This window comes from Trachemys scripta, chromosome 8 (genome assembly GCF_013100865.1).
Source record: "Trachemys scripta elegans isolate TJP31775 chromosome 8, CAS_Tse_1.0, whole genome shotgun sequence".
NCBI lineage: Eukaryota > Metazoa > Chordata > Testudines > Emydidae > Trachemys > Trachemys scripta.
This window is the reverse complement of record NC_048305.1, coordinates 34,322,614-34,341,592: the sequence shown is the minus strand read 5'-3', so window position 1 is coordinate 34,341,592 and position 18,979 is coordinate 34,322,614.

Sequence of the window (18,979 nt, the reverse complement as noted above, 5' to 3'; positions counted from 1 at the left end):
TCGCCATATTTGGGGTCGGGAAGGAATTTTCCTCCAGGGCAGATTGGCTGAGCCTCTGGAGGTTTTTCGCCTTCCTCCGCAGCATGGGGCAGGGATCTCTAGCAGGAGGGTTTCTGCCGATTAAAGCCACCTAAAACAGGATTGGGGACTTCAACAGCAGAGTCCAGGGAAGGGGTAGGGACGGTTTTGTGGCCTGCAGCATGCAGGGGGTCAGACCAGATGATCATAATGGTCCCTTCTGACCTTAAAGTCTATGAGTCTATGAGTCTCAGTTCGGTGGCAAAGACATTCAGCCAGGTTTAATGTCCGCAAAGCATAGTACTAGCGCCCTGTCCGATGGGTCATGGGGACACTAACACATGTATGCCTATGACAAGGTAAAGGCTCAGTCAGCGTAACAGGATGCTGTCCCCTAGGCCGATACAAAGATGCCCCTTCTGTGACTTCTCCTTTTATACATTGATACAAACAAGTTACATGTTGGTTATCACCTGCATACCTTGTACCTGCTAGTTTGAACAAAGCATCCTCATCCATTATCCTGTCATCCCATCCTTATCTTATGCGGGGTCGGTGTGTTCCTGTACCATCTCTTGGGAATTTATGTATGCAGTTACTTAAGAACTCCAGGTGTTCATACTGCAACTGTGGGTTGACAAATGCAGGGTTTTGGCTCCGTGCATTAGACCGGGGCTAATCCAAAGGGTTGGATTTGGATATTCACAGTGCACCATCTGTGTAGCATCTTCCCTTCCCTAGGGGTCAGGGGAAGATTTGGTTCAGACCCACACCTATTTTGGTGGGCCCTTGTAATTCTTAATGCTATGAAAACATTTCCAATAAAATTCAGTAAATAGAAAAGCATGAGGCAGAGCTTTTGCAAACAAGCTCCTCGCCTCCTGCTTACGTTACCACAACACCTGCTCCCTGAATTTTGTTTTTAATCTCCCATCTGCGGCAGACCAATTAGTTTTCCTGGCCAAGAGTCCCTCCTACCCAGGGATAAAGCACAGCATTCCCTGTACTGCACTAGAGGAGGGTCTGGTTTGCGATTCTGTTGCCTCAACCTGAGCAGGATTGGGCCTGTTGTCAGGCAGATTGCTAATTATACTGCACAAGAGGAAAGGAGAGAGAAATAATCACATGTAAATATTCTGCTTGAATCAAAGCTCATGTAACCCGTGGCTCCTCAACGCTTTCTAAGAGAAAATCAGTGGAGAGCTAGCCAAGCAAAACTCTGGTTTCCCATTGCTATGGGGTCTGCAGGCATTTTTGAACATCCGTCACAGCCCTTTCCAGCCCAGATATGCTTAGAGGCACTCCTGGGCTAAGATATGCTTGGTGAAGGAGGGGGTGGGGTGTCCCCCATTAGCCAGGTGCGTTTGCACTAACCCTGACCCATTGGATTAAGCTAGAGAAGGTTGGGGGCTGCGCTAACGTATGATAACTGACTGATAGCTATGGGACTTGTCACCATGTTGAGATTTGGTGAAGTGCAGTGTAACCCATACACCTTCTGGGTGTGGTGTTCTGTCCCATCTAGTGGCACCGAGACCACTTAGAGAGAGATAAAATGAGTCTGCTCTACAGCCTTAGCTAAGAGCTCGTGCTTTAAGCTCCAGAGACCTCAGGTTCAATCCCGCCTGCTAATGACCGGGTCTATTGGTATTACACAGGCATGTTTTGTCCTACCTCCAACATGTACCCAATTGGTGTAGGAGCCAGCTAAGCCACTTGAGGCTACCTTATGCTGGAAGAACTTAGAGCCAGTGTCTGCCCCACTGTGCCACCTGAGTGACACGGACCAAAGTGGGGGAATCTGGGCCACTACATTGAAAGGCACTCTACCTCAAAGCAGTTTTAAACCCAAAATCTAGTCTGAAGAGAAACACTTTCAGGATCTTTTCAAAATAGAAATGGATATAATTTCAAAGTAAAAAAAAAAAAACTTCCTTTGCAGAGCTGTGAATACCAACAGCAGCTGTGTGTGCTGGTACATCAGAACCTGGCAGCTGAACTGACTAGAAACTGAAGAGACGCTGTTGCCCCTTTTGCCAGAGTAGGGAGCCAATATTTGGGACCTTGCACGTTTGTTTCCATTAGGATGAGAAATTTTATGAATCAGGTGTATTCTTGGTGCATTCTTGGTGCAGTCGTGTTTATCTACAAATAACATACACACGCAGTCCTTTTCCCCTGAACACAGTGGAAACAAACAGCAGACATCTTCCTTGCTCAGAAATCCCTATGTCTGCCACTCCACCGAGCTCTGTGCCCAAGAAGCTCTGTCCCTCTGCTTCCGCTCAGAGTCAATGTTCGCAACTGCTTTTGGGCTTTCTCTGCCTCCAACACACACAGCCTGCTGTTGGCCTGGGTTTGCAGCCAAAGGAACCCCTGTTAATCTGCATATGCTAGCTCTGATCTATCGTGCGCCCTAGTGTGCTGGAAGGTCACCACCATTGTCTGCAGCTGTTTTTACTACATAAAGGAGCTCCTTCTGTTGAGCTTGGAAGAGAATGCTTGGCATACCCATTTCTTTTACAGAGGTCTATGATTGTCTTTAAATCCCCAAAGTGAAATTGACTAGCCCAGTTTGCCTGCCCAACCAGAGCGACCCAAGCAAGGAAAACAAGAGCCTGGTTGGAGAAAGGGAATTGAGTATTACAACTGAATTTCACAATCTAAGATGGTGTTAATAATATAGTAAAAAAATAATGACCAGCTCCTCAGCTGCATGTTGCTCCATTCAAGTTAGGCCTGAGAATACAGCAAGGCTGTAGGAATACATGGGTGACGGGGAAATGTATGTATGTCACAGCACTGTCAACTCCATGAATTCAAAAACCGCAAATCAGGTCTCAAAAAATCCTGAGCTTGGCTTAAATATCCCAAGATTTAAAAAGTAATAAATGTGGGGCTCTTTATTTGCCTTCTGGTTTTTGAGCCATCGGGTTCACATTTTCAAACTTTTATCTTCAACCACAAGGGATGGGAACTTGCTTTGTTTTTATTTGAATGAACGCTCAGATTCTCATGTAATCACCTGACTCCAGAAGCTGGGGCTTGAAGAAAAACACCAAGTATTGTGAGACTTGTGATAAAATCACAAGAGTTGGTGTCATGCCTGAAGCATGGCAGATTGGCAGTCCTAGCCACCTGACCTTGCATCTATTCTGCTGTCTCTGAGACCTTCCATGTCTTCTAAGAGAAGGGCAGGGTCTTACCCTCTGTGGCAAGGATCGTGGTGCAGTTCAGATTAGTGAGGGGTTATGTCACTGCTTGCCCTGCAACCTTGAGTGCCTCCGAATGCTTAACTACCCTACAAGCATGCAGGTTATATCCAGAGTGTCTGTGCACTAGACAGCCTGGGTTCAGCAGCTCTGACCCTAGCAGCCTGTCTACAGCCCCGCAGCTTTACTGTGGCTCCCACCGACCTTGATTACTACTTTCAGGGTGACCCCAACACACTCCCAGTCCTGAATTTCCCCAAAACCGTGTACTCTGCAATGTCCAGTCCTCTCCTGGGCAGTTCAGAGAAATACTATGATTCATTTGTTCCTCTAACAATACAAAAGCTACCAGCTTGCCACATTAGCTGGAGTTTACATTCGCTTTAATTCATAAGAACATAAGAACAGTCGTACCAGGTCAGACCAAAGGTCCATCTAGCCCAGTATCCTGTCTACCGACAGTGGCCAATGCCAGGTGCCCCAGAGGGAGTGGATCAACAGGCAATGATCAAGTGAACTCCCTCCTGCCATCCATCTCCATCCTCTGACAAACAGAGGCTAGGGACACCATTCCTTACCCATCCTGGCTAATAGCCATTAATAGACTTAACCATCAAACACAGCACTGGTGGGCTAGATTAATAGTAAAACAAATTGATTAACAAAAGAGGATTTGAAGTAAGTTCAGGTATGAGGGATAAAGTTTGAAAGGTCACAAGCAAACAAAAGTGAAAACACGCATTCAAAAGTCTAAAACTCAATCTAGCAAAGTGCAGGCTTGTTCAAGATGGCTTCTTGCCTATACTCAGTTCCCAGATACTTCGACTACCTGTGGTTGAAGGACCCATCTTTCTCAGCTTGTTAGAACATACATTTCACAGTGATATTAATCACCAGCATGCCATTAGCTCTCAGAAAAAAGCTCATACTACACACTTTTATAAGACAGAAATATTATATTCAATCAGTTAATTCAACTGTTTATTACCTAAAGTTCAGCTACCCTCTTTCCCCCAGTCCTTATAGCCCAGTGAATCTTTGAGATGGATTCTTCTGAAAGTCACCCCTCAAAGTAAAGTTTATTCAAGCTGGAAGGAAAGTGACAAGGAGTCTGGTGATGAAGGAAGCTCTATGTTCTTTCTTCCCCCACATGGTAGCTTAATAGCTCTTTTTACCTAATATGTAAAAATGGATCTTCATTGTCTTTGCATGAAGATTGGGCCGATCAGAGAATCAAATACACATGATGCCTTTGAGTTATTAGAAGAACAGGAGTACTTGTGGCACCTTAGAGACTAACAAATTTATTAGTTAGTCTCTAAGGTGCCACAAGTACTCCTGTTCTTCTTTTTGCGGATACAGACTAACACGGCTGTTACTCTGGAACTTTGAGGCCTTGTCTACACTACGAGAGTAGTTCGATTTTACTTAAATCGAATATTTGGAATCGATATTGCAAAGTCGAACGTGTGTGTCCACACTAAGGACAGTAATTCGACTTTGTGAGTCCACACTAACGGGGAAAGCGTCGACATTGGAAGCGGTGCACTGTGGGCAGCTATCCCACAGTTCCCGCAGTCCCCGCTGCCCATTGGAATTCTGGGTCGAGCCACCAATGCCTTCTGGGTAAAAAAATGTGTCGAGGGTGCTTTTGGGTAACTGTCGTCATCCATCCATCACTCACTCCCGCCCTCCCTCCCTCCCTGAAAGCGCCGGCGGGAAATCATTTCGCGCACTTTTCAAGTCATTGACAGCGCGGACGCCACAGCACTGTGAGCATGGAGCCCGCTGCAACCATCGCTGCAGTTGTGGCCGCTCTCAACGCCTCGCAGCTTATCATACAGGTTGCCCTGAGGCAGATGCAGAAAAGTCAGGCGAGGAGGCTACGTCAACGCGGTGATGGCCTGAAGTGTGAGAGTAGCACAGACCTCTCAGAAAGCAGGGGACCCAGCGCCGAGGACATCACGGTGGCAATGGGTCATGTTGATGCCGTGGAACGGCGATTCTGGGCACGGGAAACAAGCACTGAGTGGTGGGACCGCATAGTGCTGCAGGTCTGGGATGAATCACAGTGGCTGCGAAACTTCCGCATGCGGAAGGGAACTTTCCTTGAACTTTGTGAGTTGCTGTCCCCTGCCCTGAAGCGCAATGACACCCGGATGCGACCAGCCCTGACTGTCCATAAGCGAGTGGCCATAGCCCTCTGGAAGCTTGCAACGCCTGACAGCTACCGGTCAGTCGCGAGCCAGTTTGGGGTGGGCAAATCTACCGTGGGGGTTGTTGTGATGCAAGTAGCCAAGGCAATCGTTGATGTACTGCTGCCAAAGGTAGTGACCCTGGGAAACGTGGAGGCGATCATAGATGGCTTCGCAGCGATGGGATTCCCAAACTGCGGTGGGGCCATAGATGGAACTCACATCCCTATCCTGGCACCGGACCACCAGGCCAGCCAGTACATTAACAGAAAGGGCTACTTTTCCATGGTGCTGCAAGCACTGGTGGACCACAGGGGACGTTTTACCAACATCTACGTGGGATGGCCGGGCAAGGTTCATGACGCTCGTGTTTTCAGGAACTCTGGTCTGTTTAGACGGCTGCAGCAAGGTATTTACTTCCCGGACCACAAAATAACTGTTGGGGATGTGCAGATGCCTATAGTCATCCTCGGGGACCCAGCCTACCCGCTAATGCCCTGGCTCATGAAGCCCTATACAGGTGCCCTGGACACTGAAAAAGAACTCTTCAACTACCGGCTGAGCAAGTGCAGAATGGTGGTGGAGTGTGCTTTTGGACGTCTCAAGGGGAGATGGAGAAGCTTGATGACTCGCTGTGATCTCAGCGAAACCAATATCCCCATTGTTATAGCAGCTTGCTGTGTGCTCCACAATCTCTGTGAGAGCAAGGGGGAGACCTTTATGGCGGGGTGGGAGGTTGAGGAAATTAGCCTGGCTGCTGATTACTCACAGCCAGACAGCCGGGCGATTAGAAGAGACCAGCGGGAAGCGCTGTGCATCCGGGAGGCTTTGAAAGCAAAGTTCCTGAGTGAGCAGGGTAACCTGTGACTTTCTAATTTTGTGTACAGAGAAGCCTTCACCCCACTTCCAACACACGTTTCAAAATAAAAATAGTTCTACTTTGTTAAAGCACACCGTTTTCTGTAATACTGTTTTCGCGGGAATTTTTTAAAACTGGGACGCAGACTGTGGTGCGGAGCGGGTGTAGTGTAGTCGCGCGAATGCAGCTTCTAAACTGAAGGACTGACAGGCTCCGGTGCGGTGGGATGGTTCTTTCAACGGAGCCTGTCACCCCTCCTGATAGGGACTGTGTGTATGGGGGTACTATGTGACTTTGTGGCGGGGGGGGACGCTTACAGATCCCCTGCTGTGTGGCTCTGTGATCCTGCCTAAGGACCGCCGCTTCAGATCTCTAACTGCCCTCCCGTGCCACAAAGTCACAGAGCAACCCACCTCCCACCACATAACATGAAAAGAACCTCCCAGACTAACCAGGGTAAGTAGTCACTGCATCACTGCACTATGTATGTGCCCTGCTGCTGTGCCTGCCCCCGACTATGTACCCTGCCAAAGGTGACTGTCCTGTCCAATTACCAACCCCCTTTCCCCCCCTCCTCCAAAAGAACATGATGGAAACAGTAGTTAACAGAAACATATTTTTTATTAACAACTACACAGGGGACTGGGAAGTGAAACTTGGACGGGGGCTTGTGTCAGGCGGGAAGGAAAGAACTTGTCAAACTTTGGGGACTGAGAGCCTTCTGCTGCTCGAGCTCTCTGCAGGGGTGCAGTGAGAGTTAGCAGGGACTCTGCCGCCTCTCCTTCTGTGCACTTTGGGTGAAGGGAGTATGGGACTTGGTGGCGGGGGAGGGCGGTTAGAGATGGACTGCAGCGGGGCTCTGTCCTCCTGCCTCCGTTCCTGCAGAACATCCACAAGGCGCCGGAGCGTGTCCGTTTGCTCCCTCAGTAGTCCAAGCAGGGTTTGAGTCGCCTGCTGGTCTTCCTGACGCCACCTCTCCTCCCGATCCATGTTGGCTTGGTGCATTTGGGACAAGTTCTCCCGCCACTGGGTCTGCTGTGCTGCCTGTGCTCTGGAGCAGGCTATAAGCTCGGAGAACATGTCCTCCCGTGTCCTCTTCTTCTTATGCCTAATCCTCCCTAGCCTCTGGGAGTGTGATGACAGGCTAGGTTGTGAGACAGTCGCAGATGGGGCTGTGGGAATGGGAAAAAGGGAGTGAATTCCTCAGAAACATAAATGTAGTTGTGAACAAAGAACATAGTCTTTCTCTGTGAACAGGACCATGCACAGCACCTATCACATGCGCACTCAGCACAAGGTCGAATTCTCGGCCTTCGCATTCACTGTCTGTGGTTTTGCAGAGCACTTTTGAGAACCCTGTCAGGACAACGGAATTTCTGTTGCAGGCAGACATGGTAAGCCGTAGATTCGTGGCAGCTTAAAACTTTAATATTAGCAATGGCCTCATTTCACATTGAAATCAATGTCGGTCCCTGCTGCCAGCAATCCGGCAAGCAGGAAGTTTGCTCCTGTCCCACACCCTCGCGGCTGTCCCCGGGAACGATCCCTTTCGGCTGACCCTTTCCCGCCTCCACCGCGTGGCTGCAAACCAGCCAACACTAATAACATTCCCCTACCTCATTCAAAGCAGGTCTTCATGAGCGACATCACCCTCATGAGGATCTCTGAGAGCGACAGACAGAGAATGCTCCGGGAAAGCCTCCAAAGACCAGGGCCGTATGCCGCCATGCTGTGCCAAGCAATGATTCCGGAGTACTTGCTAGTCTCGTGGCGCGGCAACGTGTCCTACTACGGAGGACCCAATAAGGCCGCTCTCCCCAAGAACCTAATGCAGCGGATTTCAAATTACCTGCAGGAGAGCTTCCTTGAGATGTCCCAGGAGGATTTCTGCTCCATCCCCGGACATATAGACCGCATCTTACTGTAGCTGCAGTAGCAGGGACTACACAGTAGAGCGGCTTGGGCAGGACAATCATGCAAAACCGGACATTGCTAGATTTTTTTGAAATACTTGCACTGCCCATGACTGAACCGTTAAGTTATTCAAAGTAATCATGAGAAACCCATTTTTTACATTGTTAATAATCATGTTCTGTTACAAATAAATGTTTAGATGTTTACAACACTTACTGGATGATCCTTCACCAGATTCTGTGTCCGGGGTAACGGCTGGGGAGGGTTGGTAGGGGATCTCTGTAAGGGTGATGAAGAGATCCTGGCTGTCGGGGAAATCAGCGTTGTGAGCGCTGTCGACTGCCTCGTCCTCCTCATCTCCTTCCTCATCTTCCCCGTCCGCTAACATGTCCGAGGATCCGGCCGTGGACACTATCCCATCCTCAGAGTCCACAGTCAGTGGTGGGGTAGTGGTGGCGGCCGCACCGAGGATGGAATGCAGTGCCTCGTAGAAACGGGATGTCTGGGGATGGGATCCGGAGCGTCCGTTTGCCTCTTTGGTCTTCTGGTAGCCTTGCCTCAGCTCCTTGATTTTCACGCGGCACTGCGTTACATCCCGGCTGTATCCTCTCTCTGCCATGTCTTTAGAGATCTTCTCATAGATCTTTGCATTCCGTCTTTTGGATCGCAGCTCGGAAAGCACGGACTCATCGCCCCACACAGCGATGAGATCCAAGACTTCCCGATCAGTCCATGCTGGGGCCCTCTTTCTATTCTGAGCTTGCACTGCCATCAGTGCTGGAGAGCTCTGCATCGTTGCCAGTGCTGCTGAGCTCGCCACGATGTCCAGACAGGAAATGAGATTCAAACTGGCCAGACAGGAAAAGGAATTCAAATTCAAATTTTCCCGGGGCTTTTCCTGTGTGGCTGGTCAGAGCATCCGAGCTCGTACTGCTGTCCAGAGCGTCAACAGAGTGGTGCACTGTGGGATAGCTCCCGGAGCTATTAACGTCGATTTCCATCCACACCTAGCCTAATTCGACATGGCCATGTCGAATTTAGCGCTACTCCCCTCGTCGGGGAGGAGTACAGAAGTCGAATTAAAGAGACCTCTATGTCGAACTAAATACCTTCGCGGTGTGGACGGGTGCAGGGTTAATTCGATGTAACGGCGCTAACTTCGACATAAACGCCTAGTGTAGACCAGGCCTGAGTTATTAGTTTTTGAAGGAGCTCTCACAAGGCATATTTTGTACAAAGATTATTACAATAGCATGTTGAGTGTGAATACAGGTGTATTTAGTGTCACACCCTCTAAAGCACTTCAGCCTTGATTCCAGGTTTTCTGACTGTTAGTGACAATTATGCATTCACTTTGTGGCAAACATGAATCATAGACCAGCTTTTTATCTCCAGGCTTAGAGCCTGTATCAGACCGGCCACCTCCAAACCTCCCCCTCATGGCGTGGGGTGACGTTGCAGCACTCTGCCTCAGTTTATCCTTCCATTCAGGGCCCCTTAAAAATGCCACATCACAGTCCAATGGTAATTAAAACACTGCTCTTGTGGGGTCCAATTTATTTAGTCGTTCCACATACTGGGACCCCCAGTTCAGTGTCTCTCTCCTTGAATCAGGAACCCCCAGCCCTCCTTCCCAGAGCTGGGTTCAGTTCAGTCTATTCCCTGCAGCTGCTTTCTTAGGCCAGCTGCAGCTTCCAGGACTTCTGTCCTGCTTGGCACTCTCTGCCCTCCTCGCTGGGTCAACACTGGCTGCCACGCATGAGCTCCTTTGAAAAATCCCACACCCAGCACAAGTGTAGCAGTTGCAGATGTAAGCAGAGTCAGGATAAGCTCTACCCTGACATCTGGTGGTGAATTATGGCGAGTGTGGAAAAGAACTCCAGGGGCTGATCTTGTTTGCATAGGCACACCCACTCGCCTGGCATGAAACCACAGCAACTCAAAGTGGTTACTTTGGCTGGTGTGGGATCCCCAGTTTCTCTGTTATTGGGGCAGGAAGAATAAAGTTTTGTTACCCTGATTCTGTGAATCAAGGCCAGTGGAACTGTTGTATGACAGAAGGACTGAGTGAATCATTCACCATTACCTAGGTAGCATTTGCTTGTCAAGGGGCATGGGTTACAAAACCCAGTGAATAGAGAGAGGATGGGGACAGGTATTGGTACCTGGTGGTGTGGGTCCCTTTTGTGGGCCTGAAACACCAATTGCACCTCCTCCTCTCTCCACTGTTGAATGTCAGAGCTAACTTTGATTCCCTTAGGAGTCTAGTTACAGACTGCTGAACTGAGCTGAGTTCACTTTGGGCCAATAGTGCACCAGCACTGGGGCTACCCTACTACTAGCTGAAATCACTAAGAGCTGAAATCACAAAAGAGCTAAAGCTACTTAAGAGCTGAGATCACTGAGGCTGTGTTAACTAGTGGGGGAGCCTGAAGCTATTGCTAAGTTAGCTTAGCGGGGGTGGGCGGAGCGGCTCACAGGTCGGTGAGCGGAGCGGCGTGGCTCACAGGTCGGTGAGTGGAGTGGAGTGGAGCGGCATGGCTCACAGGTCGGTGAGCGGAGCGGAGCAGCTGCCAGAGCAGTTCGGGGACGGCAGGAGTGGGACGGCAGGTGGAATGGAGCAGTTCGTGGTGAAGGCTGTGGTGGAACCCCACGGAGAAGCAGCCCCTTAACACCCTGCTTGCGCCCCCCCCCCCTTTTGAACTCTGGGGCTGCACTGATCATGGACAGAGACTTTGGGGGGGTTGTCGGACTTTTGTGATTCTTGGGTTGCTGGACCCAAGAGACTTTGGGATTGGTGGACTTTTGGGACTTTGGTGATTCTTGGGTCGCTGGTTTCAAGAACCAATGGGAGAGGACACGGCCCAATTTGCTGGGATGGGTCTTCGCTCATGGTTTGGTCTAAGAACTCTAGTTCTGGTGTTTTTCCAATTTAATGCTGATGTTGTTTACCTCATGTTATTAAACATTTTCTATTACACTCAGACTCCGTGCTTGCGAGAGGGGAAGTATTGCCTCTTAGGGGTGCCCAGGGGGTGGTATGTAATTGTCCCAGGTCACTGGGTGGGGGCTCGAGCCGGTTTTGCATTGTGTTATTGAAACGGAACCCCTAGATACAGAACCCGGCCCTTGTTGCTGCCAACTTAGATGGGCAGAAGGGTTACACATGCTTCAGAGTAGAAGATAATTGCTTCAGGGATCAGGAGCTTCATAACGTGGGTCATTCCTTTGAAGCAGCATATCAGTGACACAGAACTGCCTTCTGGCTTGCTGCAGAATGCACAGGGGCCAGACTACAAGTTCTTGGGACACAGGGAGAGGCTCCATTTAATTTCCAGTGAGTAGGGAGTTCAAATAAAAATCAGGAAATGCAGAAGGTAAGGCCCGGTTGAATGGGGCTGGCTGCCTCTTACAGGACCAAATAAATTCTGCCCTTGCTTACATGCCATTGACCTTATGGGGATTGCCCATAGGTGATAGACTCCCAGTTCTGGGGGGCGTCAGTCCTCCCTTATAGCACTTTCGTCTGTGCCATGGCATTAAAACTGGGAGGAAATGGGCCTGTACATTCAAGGTGCTGAAGAGATTTATTTTTGAACAAACACTATATCAATGGCCTAATTCTTTTTTTTTATGTTCCTTGATGTTTGGGGCACTAGCACTTCAAATGCAGCCTTGTTTGCAAAGGCCCTGGACAAGCAATTCCACAAATTAAAACGAATAATTATGATTAGTTGCAAGTGGCCAGCCCAGCCCAGGAGTCAAGCACTTGTACTGTCAGTGAACATACGGTTTAATAAAGTCTGCAGCAGAGAAAAATAACAGGCAACTTGTCTTTATTACAGGGCTCAGCATTTGCACTGTTACTTTGTTCAAATCCAGCAAAAGTACACACTGGCCTGATCTACACTGCGGGGGAGGATCAATCTAAGATACGCAACTTCAGCTACGAGAATAGAGTAGCTGAAGTTGACGTATCTTAGATCGAATTAAAATTACTTACTTCGCGTCCTCCCCCCTCGACTTTGCTTTCGCCTCTCGCACTGCTGGAGTTCAGCAGGCGACAGGAGAGAGATCGGGGATCGATTTATCGCGTCTACACTACATGCGATAAATCGATCCCCGATAGATTGATTGCTACCCGCTGATCCGGCGGTTAGTGTAGACGTACCCCCTTGGAGCTGGTTGTTTTCACTTGCTGCTATGCAGCCTGAGATAGTGATGATCAATTCTCATGCTTCAGGGTAGAAGATGATTGCTTCAGGGATGAGGAAGGAACTCCCTACCCGATGTACAGGCCAGGTATGTGATTATAACATCTTCATAATGTGTGTCATTCCTCTGAAGCAGCAGACAAACATTCACACAGAGTAATGTGGGATGCAGTGGTGGATATTGGAGGACGGAGGGGTGACGAGGGTGGTTTCTGTCAAGGGTTGCTGGTGTGGGATGGGGAGGGATAAAGAGTTCCAGGTCCTGCATTGCCCAGGACATTTCTACAAAGAGGAGATTCATTCCTCCCTCTCTGCCAACAGTTTCACCTGTCTCCTGGGTCCCCCAAACCCAAACTGCCACCCAGCAGAGAAAAGCCTGAACTGTCCCAAGAGTACTGCCAAAGCCTCCTGCTTCCCCTTCACAGATTCTGCAGTGCAGCCAGGTGTGTCTGGTGCAACCCAAACAAGCTGTGTGTGTGTCCAGCATTATATTCTGCAGCAGACTGAAAATCTGCAGCATAACATTTAATTGAATATGACAATAAATAACCTGGGGATTGTGTACTGATCTTACTCATAATTGTATAAAATTAACTGAAGTTACTCAGTTAACCAGAGTTCCCACACTGCCACACCAGAGTGCTGCAGAAACCAGGGGTCATTGCCACAGCATTGGCATCTGGCTTGCTGCAGAATACGCAGGGGCCTGACTACAAGCCCTTGGGACATGGCGCAAGGGCCACTCTTAATTTCCAGTGTGCAGTGCGTTCAAATCAAAATCAGGAAAAGCAGAAGTTAAGGAGCAAGATTTTCAGAAGTGATTAGTGCTTTTGGGTGCCCGACTTGAGACACCTCGTAGGGGCTAGATTTGCAGAAACTGCTGAGCACCTGCCCTATGATCATTTGGGCTCTTTCAGGTGTCTCACAATGGGCACCCAAAGATTAAGGCATCCCAAACACTAGTTGCTTTTGAGAATGTTGGCCAAAGTTCATAGCGCATCATCAATGTGCTGCTGCACAGCCTGGATAGTTTAGGGTAAATATCTAACAACATAAACTGAAGGCTGCACATTTCACAGGAAAAACAGGGACAGAACTTTACGATGTGTGCAAAGTGGCTGAGCTAACATTCCTAGAGGAAGCCTAACTTCTTTGCATTTTCTACCCGTTTCTCTGCAACCTTAATGGCATCATTGCATTTAGCTCTATCTGAGCTGTTTTTATTGCTATTCCATCCAGTTCTTTGCTATCTTAGGGCCAGACTGTGACTGTCTTACTGAAACTGGGGAGGTAAAAACTCCCCAACGTGAGTAAGGGATCACAATTTGGCCCTTAGTTTTAATTCCTCTGCTTCTGCCTCCCATTTTTCCCTACTCTCCTTTGCTCCTTTTATTTCCTCTTTCTTTCATTCTTTCTTGGATGGATACACATAGCAACATGAGCTGCATGGGCTGATGGCATTGCTTGGTCCTCTGTGGCTTTCCTTTCTGGTGTCTCTTCTGCCTCCTCTTCCACCTTTTCCTTCCAAGTGTCCCTTCCCATAACCCTGGCACTGCTTTCCCTTAACAGACCCCACGTGCACTTGTGCTGGCACTGCCTCTTTAGTCGTCTGACACTGACCACGGCCTGACCTGCTGCTCACGTGAGAGGCAGAGCTCAGTGTCCTGTCAGTCTCCAGCTGCTATGCAGACATCATTAGCTCCTTTCTCAGCTGTGACACAGGCTGCGGCAGGAGAGTAACTTATCCAGTGTCATAGGCCCGTGATTGATGTGGCTGGCCAAGGCCATTCTCACTACTTCATTAGGTGCCAGGAAGGTGTAGCAGCAAAACATATCCCTTCTCTTCATCTGTTTTCTTTCTCTCCCCCTCCCCATTCTGGGCTGTGTCGATCACACCTTGTTTGGTCCTCTCTGCTGTTCACATTCTGTTTTCTCAGTCACCCCTCTCTATTGTTTTGTGCAAAGTGAAATTTACAAGGATTCTGGAGCCTGATTATCTTTTCACTTGCACTAGTTTTGCTCTGCTGTAAGTCCATTGATTCCAGTGGACTTATTCTGGAGTTGTGCTTGCACTAGTCAGGGCTGGCTCTGGCTTTCTGGCCGCCCCAAACGAAAAACAAAACAAACAAACAAAAAAACCCCGCGGCGGCCAGAACAGCAAAGCAAAAAAAAAAACAACCTGCGGCACGGCTGAAGCCAGGGTGCAGGGGGACTCCCTGCCCTGCAGATGTGCCCCGGCTAGCGGGGGGAAGGGGAGGGAGCAGGGGGAGAGAGAGAAGGGGGCGGCCGGGGCTTCAGCGGGGCACTGCCACGTGGCCCCTCCCGCCATGCCCCCTGCCGGGAGGGCTCTGCACCGCTCCGGTCAGCTGGGAGGGAAGAATGCGGGCTGCCCTGCCGGGCTTGCTGCAGGGCGCTCCTGTCCTCCATGCCGCTGCCCCCTACAGGGCAGCCGGAGCGGAACAACAACAACAACAAAAAGCGGCCGTGCCGCCCTAGGATTGGGCGGAATGCCACCTCCTACAAGCTGCTGCCTGAAGCACCAGCTTGCTCAGCTGGTGCCTGAAGCCGGCCCTGGCACTAGTGAGCAGAGAACCAGGCCCTTGATCTCTAAAACATTGTATTTTAAAGATTACATTGCCAGTGAGTTTCTCTGTTGCTGGGTTCAAGCACAGATTGGAACTAAGGTTCCAAAATGCAAACTGTGAGGAACTCTTGCTTTGTCTCCAGTGGGAACTGAGTGTCAGTATCTCACAGGAGTGGGCCTAAAGCCTTTGTGATGTTGGGAATGTGGCAAACTTGGGGACAAGAAGAGAGTTTTATGCAGCCTGATACTGTGGTTCTTCCAGAGTCTGGTCAGAGAATCATAGAATATCAGGGTTGGAAGGGACCTCACGAGGTCATCTAGTCCAACCCCCTGCTCAAAGCAGGACCAATCCCTAGACAGATTTTGTTTTTTTTTACCCCAGTTCCCTAAATGGCCCCCTCAAGGATTGAACTCACAACCCTGGGTTTAGCAGGCCAATACTCAAACCACTGAGCTATCCCCCCTCCATGAGAAAGTCATAACCAAATGTCCCAGTCTCTTCTGGCTCTGGAAGTCAATTCATGGCAGTGGGAACACTTTTGTGGGACATGTCCCTCTCCTGGACAATAATACACTACAGGTGGCTATCCACCAGGGAAGGCATTCCAGCAAGAGACACTCAAAGCTGGGAGATCCAAGCATAAGGGTGATGGAAAAAGCTTCCCAATCTGGAAGGTCAGGAAGCAGAAAAATGAAAACTTAAGCTATGAAGTAACTTACAAAGCTGGGCTGAGGCTCTCACTAAAATTAATTATTTAACCTCTTGTGGCAAATATGGGGAAGCCATCTTTGTCTGAACAGTTCTAGGTTGGTTGTTTTTAGTAAGTCTGTAGTTTAAATGTCTATTTTCTCTACATCCATTTGGATGCCGAGGCGAGCTGGCTCTGATTTTATAACTCTTTTGGGGGCACTTACTTCAGTGACACCCAATTTGTCTCGCAAATACTAAGCGCATTTGGAAAAAAAAGATTAACATTATCAGATTTGTCATGGAATGCTGGTGCTAATCCTTCAGCTATTATGCTGAAATCAGCCAGAGGTTTGCCAGAGTAAGGGCTGCAGGATTGGACCTTCAGTGTCTATCCTGGACTAGAGCAGAAGTGCTCTGTAAATCTGTCACTGTGAAGCTGCATACCCATTAGGCCATATTGTACTGTGACTCTACAGCAATCTCCCTGTGAATGGCAATATATTAGCATCAGAAAATTCTAAACATATGAAAGATCAAACACTGGCTCCTCATAGACCATTATTATTTACTATTAGGAGTCAAAGGTCAAGCCATACGTTACTGGAAAATCCACTTCACTGAGATTTACCATAGTCCCAGATTTGACCCATAACCTAAATTATACAATAATTTGGGCATTCTTAATAACACACTCCTTGACTGGGTGCAAACTATCTGAGTAACAATATTTAGGCAGAAAGGACTAAGTTACCAATAGGATTTTAGCTCTAACTTTGAATTGCCTTGTTGCTGTGGGCTGCATATATGGCAAAAAGAAGAGGTTTATCTCTCTCTCTCTTAGGTCTAACTTTCTCGCCTCTTTTTCAGCATGGCCCAGGGGATACTAGGTGCAAATATTGCAAGTTAACACTCTTGTATTCATCTGAAACATCTCAGCCTCCCTCAGAAGGTGTGAGAAATAAAAGGAAATAGTCTGAGGAACAAGCAGCTGAAAGTAGGAAAGACCCTTTGGGCCACATTCACAGAAGCTGATGCATAGATGTGTAAATTACACCTCCTATCCCAGTGGGTATGTGGTTTTTTGCATTAGAACTGGCCCATTGTAGGGGCTACATCAGCAGAGGCTGCTGCTGAGTGGATGCATAGGCAAGCTGCCTTGGCCACATGCCTCCTTTCTGGGCAGTACCAACCACTTGTTGGGTAGATCTGGTCCTCTATGCTCTACCATCAGTACGGAGGCCATAACTTCCCTCCTCACATCCTTCCTCCCCCCACAATTCCTAGCTAAGCAGTGTTTCCATCACTGGGGTCCTGCATGTGACTGCTAAGGGAAGAGCCAGTGTATAAAGCAGCAGGACTCCAGAAAGGCTCTGCAAAGGCAACACTGTGAGATACACCTTTTGTTGTAGTGAAGATACAGCCTGATTCTTTTCACTACCAATAAAGATACAGCTCTCCACATTCTCACAGCATTTGGCTACAAGAATTCATCCAGGATCATTCATACATACAAGTCAAGTAATTGTTGTATGTAAAGGTATAAATTACAGCAAAATGTTACCTGCATTCAGCAAAGTAAGATTCAGGCGGACATTCTGTGCTAAATTCACCCCCAGGCATATGCTGTTTAAGTCCATGGGATTGGCCATATGCCTATCTGGTGTAGCTCCATTGATTTAAATGGGTCACACCAGGTTGAGCTGGGCCTTCTGCATTACAGGCTTGATCCTCCAACCCTTATTCATTGAAGTAATCTTTTCTCAGCCATTTAAATTGTTCATGTGAGCAAGGACTGCAAGATCAAGCCTCATAATTGGAGAGAATTGTAATTTCTGAGCAAGGAAGTGTTAGTCAGTGGGATCCAGTGCAAGTGGAGTTGGATTTATTATGATTGCATTTATAGCAAAGGATGAAAGTTCTCAATTGTTTCAATGCATCGCACGGTGCAAGCAGCAGTTCAAACTGTAAGGACCCATTGTATGGGACCTGCCTGAACTGCAGAAAGCAGGGGACTCAATTAGAAAGCAGTTAGGGTACATCTACACAGCAACCCCCCCCCACCTCCAAACAAACAAAAACAAACCCTGCTGCGAGTCTCAGAGTTTTGGTCTACAGACCTGGGCCAAATAGCTGTGTAGACATTCCGGCTCGGGCTCTGAAATCCTTCAGAGCCTATGCTTCACTGAAAGTCCACGGGATGTGGGCTTAAGGTACTTAAATGCTTCTGAACATTTTATACATTGTAACCCAGGTGAATGGCAGGTCCCCAAGTCAGATATTTTTGTGGTATAATTGAGCCCTTAGAATGACCCTGTGCTGTGAGAAAGAAAGGCATCAAGGCCACATCCCATTTGCTTTACTCATACAAGTACTTCTCTTTTCTACCTCACACAGATGTTGTTTGGATAAATTTGTTACCTGGCGTTCTTTCAACCCAAAGGTCTTGGTAATTTTACTCTGTGCGAGGAGGTGTCAGGAAATAAATCAGGGGAGACACGGCCGTCTGACCGATAGATGGCTGGCACAAACAGGACAACACAAGAGTGCTTTCACTTAAAGGTAAATTTTACTAGTCTCAAGCACTTACACACGTCTGCAACAAGATTAGTAAAACACCCCCAACCCTTGATAATTACCAAAGCTGAGTGTGGCTTTCGAGTGACACAGCAGCAGCCCATCTACCGCTGGGGGAACACAAGATGCATCCAGAGGGAGAGGCCAGTCCCGAAGAGTCCCCTTATTTACACATTGGTAATAGAATGACATGTCCCTTAAAGAAACCTTGTTAAGTAAGCAGTTTCAAGCAAGAGGTTCCTTCTGATTATTGATTAATCAGGTGTGGATTTTTCAGAACTTGCAGCCTTGAGATCTCAGTAGACATTCCTGGGGCATATCCTACTCTTTTAAAAATGCATGTATCAGCAACTTCAACACAATTCTTATCAGGAAGGACGCGGGGTCAAGCTGCCCTTTCTGAGGCATCCGAAAACCCCCCTCCCCTCCTGCCTTGGTCAAGCTGAGATTACTGAATGGCCAATTTACAGCTTGCTGACTAGGCTGTCTTTAACAATAAGTCATAGTGGTTTTAGGCACTTTACTGGTTTGCCAAAATCTCCCCGTACAAATTCATCAAAGATGGTGAGGCGATCAGGTACAACATTAATGGGGACTATGTAAGTACCCAAGCCAGACAGACATCCACAAAACTCCCTCTGACTTCAATGGGAGCAGGAGCAAGATCTTTGTTTTCAGGCAGAAACACTCTGGGACTTCATTCCGTGGGCCATATGTT